The 7497-nt window shown below is 35.5% G+C and overlaps 1 pseudogene; it reads right to left on the reverse strand.

Moving 5' to 3' along the window:
- Positions 1 to 1335: 1335 nt before the first annotated feature.
- On the reverse strand, positions 1336 to 6878 carry LOC102960828 (annotated as a pseudogene).
- Positions 6879 to 7497: the final 619 nt, after the last annotated feature.

The following is a 7497-nucleotide window of genomic DNA, read 5'->3' on the forward strand; positions in this document are numbered from 1 at the left end:
AGTTAAAAATAGAACCACCCTATGATGCATCAATTGCTCTACTGGGTATTTACCCAATGAACACAAAAATACTAATTCAAAGGGATACATGCACCCTTATGTTTATAGAAGCCTTATTTATAATAGCCATATTATGGAAGCAGGCCAAGTGTCTATCAACTGATGAATGGATAAAGATGATGTGGCATATATATATATATATATATATATATATATAGTATATTACTCAGCCATAAAAAATAATGAAATCTTGCCTTTTCCAACAACCTGGATGGAACAAGAGCATATTATGCTGAGTGAAATAAGTCATTCAGAGAAAGATAAATACCATATGATTTCACTCATAGGTGGAATTTAAGAAACACAACAGATGAACATAGGGGAAGGGAAGGAAAAATAAAGATAAAAACAGAGAGAGAAGCAAATCATGAGAGACTCTTAACTATAGAGAACAATCTGAGGGTTGCTGGAGAAGAAGTGCATTGGGGGGATGATCTGAAAGGGTGATGGGTATTAAGGAGGGCACTTGGTGGGATGAGCACTGGGTGTTATATGAAAGTGATGGATCACTGGGTTCTACTCCTGAAATCAGTACTACACTATATGTTAACTACCTTGAATTAAAATAAAACCTTGGAAGAAAGAAAAAGGATAACTCTGAAGAAAAAAGATGTGGTATATATAGACAGTGGAATATATTCAGCCATAAAAAATGAAATCTTGCCATTTGCAATGACATGGATGGAGCTAGGGAGTATTTGCTTAGCATTATGCTAAGCAAAATACATAGTTACAGAAAGACAAATAAAATAGCATATGATTTCTCTCACATGTGGAATTTAAGAAACAGAGCAAACAAGCAAAGGGGGGAAAAGAGAGAGAGACAAACTAAGAAACAGATTCTTAACTCTAGGGAATAAACTGATGGTTACCAGAGGGGAAGGGGTGGAGGGTCAGGTTAAACAGGTGATGAGGATTAAGTAGTGCACCTGTAATGAGCACTGGGCGATGTATGGAATTGTTGAATCACTATATTGTACACCTGAAATAATACAACACTATAGGTTAACTGGAATTAATATGAAAACTTAAAAAGCCAAAAATAACAATAGTACAGGACTAAAAGCTAAGAATAAGAATGATTTTAAATAATAAATTAAACAAATTTATTAATTTAAATAATAAGAGCAGAGATCAAGCAATAGAGTACTTTTAAACTTTCACCAGATTAAGCAACTGAATACCTTTGAACTTTCACCTGACCTTTAACCTCTTACAAGCCCTTACAGTGAATGAGCTTTTACAAATTATTATTATTAGCAGGTCAAGAACTGTTTAATTCAATGATCTGGAGAGCTGCAAAGTGTCACAAGGAGTAGGCATCCCAGTTTCTACAACCTCTTCAGGAACACCAAAAACTGAAACAAGGCAAGAAATCTTACCAGATATATTTAACTACTTTAAATATGCAGATATTGAGGATGAAATTGCTCCTCACACTTCTTCAATACTAACTGTAAAAGTTTAGGAAAGTTTATTAGATTCTTTTCCTTTGTTGAGTGGTACAACTTTGCAGAAACAAAAAAAAATGCATATCATAAAAATAGTTCTTTTGTTAGCAATATGACAGTTTGAAGCACCTGATAGCAATTTGGCATGTAACTGTGTTCTTAATTCTTGCAAATTTAAGATAATTAATACCTTTGAAGTACTGCATGTGCCTTTTGAAAAGAACAGTTTTGATTTTCACATTAGAAATCCTAGAAAATAATTGCAGCAGGTTCAGAATTTGGATCTTCTTATCTTCTAACCATCCAAAGAAATATTTTTTAAACCATGCTTTATTCTTACTTTGTATTTTTATAGTATACATATAGAAGTTATTAATTTCTGAAAATGCTCATTAAGAGCATCTTATAAAATATGGCAGATTCTAATGTAAGACGGCTCAATTTTTAAAGGTAACAGAAACCTAACTGGTTAACAGATACTTTGATATATTTTAGAATATCTTCACTTGCCTCAAAAGAATAATCCATACTTTTGCTTGGTTGTGATTCCAAAGTTGACTGTGCTTCCTTGTTACAGATACTCATTTTATCACAACTGATGAATGTCTTTTGTATATAAGTACATATATACACATATATTCTTTTATAAAAAGTCTAAGTTAAAGTCAGTGTTCCTAGTATGTTGGTAAGAATGAATATTGAAATGAATCAATTGCTTGTGCTCACAATGTATAGGTTTGCAGAATCAGAAAGAAATCCCAGTTTCTCAGTAGCAAAGGAGAAAAGGCAGTTTAGACTTAAAGGAAGAAAGGAAGAAACTATTATGCTGTTTACCTACAACACTCTCCCAGTTTTAGAATTCCTTGTATAATGCTTTTGTTTGTGTAAGCTATTTGAGAAATATAGTTGTGCTTTATTTTGGTGATTGGGTGATTGAGGAAAGTAATGAGGGCAATTTGAAGAGTAATTGCCGTTTGCTGGGATGATTTAAATTCCTGTAACTATCACATGTTGCTGTTTTACCTTTAAGGCAAACTACACAAAATAAAGGTAATGAAAATAACTATAATTTATTGAGCACATATTATGTGTGCTGCCTTCCTAGGTATTTTGCATACAATAAATTTACAATGCATTCTCTCCATTCAACAAATGAAGAAACTGAGAAGAAATTGGTTAAGTAACTTGCCCAAGGCACACAGGAGACAGAATTCAGTTTATTTCAGCTTGACTTAAACCTCCTGCTGTTTCCACTGTTTCATGCTACTTTCTCAAAATCTCATTTTAAGTAGCTACTAATCCATACTGCTGAATAATGAAGAAAGTATGTCTTAACAAACTGGCTTTTTAAAAAAGAAACATTTTTAAAAGCATGGTATAGGATAATTAGAAGTAAATTCCACTATTCAATCTTATTTTTCTTAGGTCAAACAAAACTCTAGCAATTTGATCCCAATAATGTGCAAACACAAATACAAGTGAAAGCCATTGTTTGTCATTTAAACTCCCCAAGTGGCCTGAGACAATGCCAGTTTACCTTCCCCTCACTAGTGGATGCATTTAGAACCCTGTAGCAAAACCTATCAGAAATTCTGAGTTTATTTTTAACGTGCATTTATTTGAGAACAGAATCGTTAAAATAAAATATCAGGGTGATGGGAAGATGAGAAAAGTTATTTTCTATCACAGACACAGATATAGCTTTTAAGTCTATTTTCACTTGCCACTAAAAACCAGAACTAAAGTGGCTGTAGATACCTACCTCTCAAACAATAAAAATGGATTAAGCTAATGATTCCATTTATGGAAACACGACTAAAACATTAGCCATTCTCACCCAAACTCCTGTTTTTTGTCACATTTTAATCTTGATATTTTATTTGAAATGTTTATTTATTCATAGAAAGAGCACATACATGCAAGCTGGGGAGGGGCAGAGAGACAGGAAAGAGAGAGAGAGAGAAAGAGAGAGAGAGTGCCATGCAGGCTCTGCGCTGTCACCAAGAGCCAGATGCTTAACCGGCTGAGCCACCCCATTACCCTGATATTTTATTTTAAAGATTCTGTTAAAATCTACTTGCTCTATCAGTTTTGCAATGCCTTTGATTTAAAAAAAAATAAAATAAAATTCTGACCTAAGACATAAGAATTAGGTTCTTCAGTATTGTGAAAAGTTTACCAACATGTTATTAGGATCTTACTAGCTTTGTTCAGTGATTCGTGAATCAGGCAGCATCCAATATACAAAACAGAAAGGAGTTCCAAAGAGATAGATAAGTGAAGGTGTTTTATAGACAGAGGTACAGAGGATTAAGGAAGCTCTACTGAGCAAATCTGATTTGATTGACTAATAAAGTTTCCCTTCTTTGGTACACAAAGAATCTTGACGCATGTTTGTGTAATTTAAGTTAAGCAGACAGATTCTGATTGGTCAATTCTAAGTTACATTTCTGGGAAAGTAGAGCACTCAGGAGAAAAGGAAACTGTTGAGTTTTGGCGAACAGAGGGAGCTTTGCATGAGTGCCTCCCTTTTGGGCCTAGCATAATTATTTAACACTTAACAAAATAAGAGTAGCTTTTACATAGATAATCCTATACAGTGCATTTGCTGTGAAGAGTTTTCACTTTGTTTATCTGGGCAGAATTACTTACAGACAGCAATGTCCCAAATGGGCCAAATTTTAGATATCAGAATAAGTTTGATAGCCTTCTTGGTAATGGTATTTGTTTGAAATGGGTGTCGTCCCAGTTGTACAACTTAAGATATAAAAAATTCTACCAAATGTGCTTTCAATTACTTCATGTAGGAGTTCTTTTCATATAGAGAAAATGTGATAATTTATTAGTTCTTCATTAAGTAGATGTTAATTGTGTACCTACTATGTGCATGGTATGCAATTAATCAGATAGATGACCTTGCCCCTCAAGGATTTTAGAATATTGTAGGCAACAAAAGATCTGCTTTTGCCCATATCAATTACCTTCTAGCAACACCAAATATACATGTGATGTTGTGATGTTAATTCTACTAATGCTTTACTAATGCAAATGCTTTACATGTTATAAATTTGGTGCAGTGGTAAAGTCACTTAGCATATGAATGAACCTAATCAGATGCTCACCACCTTGACTTTGTTGTTAACTTAACATTGGACACTCTATACTTTTCAAAAAGTATTGTCTTTGTGAATAAAATGTCTCCAAGGGAGTCACTCAGCATACATTAGGTTCAGCTGAAGCTCAAAGACAGGGAGTAGGAAAACTTTATAGTGAAAAAATGGGAATGCTTCAGGTATGCTGTGATTTGAGGCTGTTGGTATACAGAAGCTGAATATGGGCTTACCAGAAGCAGAGCACACTATGTGATTGGTTTGGGGAACACATTTGGCTTTCTTTGGTTGGTCCTTAATTGAAATTGGAGGCAAAATTAAGCTGGCAGTCATCGACCAAGTCTTGAGCTATTGACCAAGTCTTGACCTTTCTGGGTGGAGGCTACAGAGGCTATAGGTCAGGGTTCTATTTTCACATATGGTCTAGTCATTGTTTGTGTATTCATTCAGTCTCTCATTGTCAAACATTATTATCACTCATGTTCAACACTTTTGTGAGTACCTACTATGTTGCAGGCAGTGCTTTAAGTACCAGCAGGAGACAATGACCAACACAGGAAAAAACAAAAATCCCTGGCCTCACAGGAAAAAACAAAAATCCCTGCCCTCGGAAAGATTATATCTTTTTTAATTTTTTAATTTAAATTCAAGTTAGTTAACATACAGTGTAGTATTGGTTTCAGGATAGAACCCAGTGATCCATAAATTTCATATATGAATGCTCATCCCAACAACTTCCCTCCTTAAAGCCCATCACCCATTTAGCCCATCCCTCCACCCACTTCCCCCCAGCAACCCTCATTTTGTTCTCTGTATTTAAGAGTCCTTTATTGTTTCCCTCCCTCTCTGTTTTTATCTTACTTTTCCTACTAGTTTTAAATAGAACAGACAAACAAGGTTATACTGAGAAAGGTGACACTGAAAAATAGAGTTGAGAAAAAAAGAATTCCTGGAAAAAAGCATTCCAGGAAGAAGGAACAGTGAGTTTACAGATTCTGAGGCTATGATATGCTAATGTATTTTATGATAACATGAAGGCCATGTGGCCTGAATAAATAAGGGGGAAGAGTAGAAGGAGATGTGATCAGGGAGGGAAATTAATATATATATATAACAGAAATAGAAATAAAATTTAAATTTTATAAATAAAATATATAGTTATATATAACTATGTAGAGTTAAAAACAAATATAAATAAAATATAAAATATAAAAATTTATATAATTACAAATCTATTATATATAAACACTAATTCTAAATACATTTGGTGAGAATAATTAGGCTGTTTTCATGCCTCAAGCATCCAATTTACTTCTCTATTTGTTTAGGTTAAAGAAAGAAAATTCTGATTCACTCACATAAGTAGATTAAATAACAGACTTTTTAAAAATAACATGTCTTACAACCTTAGTATTGGTTTCAACTGATTTGATTTTTGTCTCCTAAGTATTTAAGTTAGACAAGAAAGAAATAAAAATTTTAATAAATACTGAAACCGATATGATGTCATACTTATTTTCTTTTTTTCCTTTCTTTCTTTCCTTTTTTTTTTTTTTTTTTTTGAGACCAAGAGGCATTTTATTGACCTGATGGATAGGATATTCATCTACTTGCTCCACTGCAGATACTCCACCTACCCTCCCATGTCCTTTCACACAAGTGTATGAGGGGGGCCCTCTTATGGCAAAGACATTTTCAGTGTTCCTCCAGGGACAGAACCAGGGACTTCCCTGAGTGTATTCTGAGACCTGGGCTCTGGCTTTCAGTGTTGTTTTGTATTTCTCTGTCATCTCCTTATGTAGGGGCACCAGGTCCAGGAAGGGGACCTGCCCTTCCACCTCACAGATGTAGGCCCCCAGGCAGTACTTTCAGGGGCCAAAGTGAGTCGGGTGAGAAAGCTGCTTTTTCTGTTCCTCTTTATCAAGGGTTTCTTTGTTCTTCCCCAATATTTTTTGATATGCTCCATGATATCCTTATTACCCTTGGTCTTCACATCCACGAGGACCTGCTACCCGGAATCCAGATAGAACTGCAGGAAGGGGGACAGTCTTATGTTCTTAAACACCATGATCTGCACTCAAGGGTTTTTGTACTGGTTTTGAGATATGTTGAAAAACACAAATTTCCTGGCCTCCTCGCCCAGCTCCCCATGCGTCTTGTAGTTCACAGTCATGACCTTCACTAACTTTGAACACTATGCTACCTGGCTCAGGTACTGCAGGGTGCAGTGGATCCGGAAGCAGCCCTTCCTGGGCATGGCGCTGGAGGTGTCGAGCCGCGGATCTAGCAGCAAGGAGAGACCCAGAACAGCAGACGCAGCTGACCCAGCGGACCTCACACCGCTTTGCTTCACCGCTGGTTTCCACTTCCTGCACAGATGCAGAGGAGATGCCTCCGGTGGCAGGCAGCCACTTTTTTCCTTTTTGACTAAGAAATTACTAGTGAATTAAACATGTGCTGAGCAGATGTTTCTGTGCTTTGCTGAGCATTTAATTGAGTGTGGCTTAGATACTCTATAGTCATAGACTGGCTTATACAATTTACTTTCATAATTGTAGATCAGATATTTTTTAAAGACCAGTTCAGCTCTGTAAACTTCTTAATCAATGGCACACTTACAAACTTTTCATGTATCTTCTAGAAATGTCAGGAACTCTTTTATTCTCAGTTCTGCGTAAAAAATGTGGCAATTTGACAACCCAAGTAAATGGGAGAGGGGTCTCAACAAGAAGTCAACATTTGGTATATTACATATTGGACTGTGCGTTTTCCATATATTCATTAAGACAAATAAAGACCACATTTAGGTCAACCATTTCTGGAATCTCTAAGCACTGTCAATCACAGTGAATTACTACTGAATTAGCATATGTATT

This window comes from Panthera tigris, chromosome X (genome assembly GCF_018350195.1).
Source record: "Panthera tigris isolate Pti1 chromosome X, P.tigris_Pti1_mat1.1, whole genome shotgun sequence".
Lineage (NCBI taxonomy): Eukaryota > Metazoa > Chordata > Mammalia > Carnivora > Felidae > Panthera > Panthera tigris.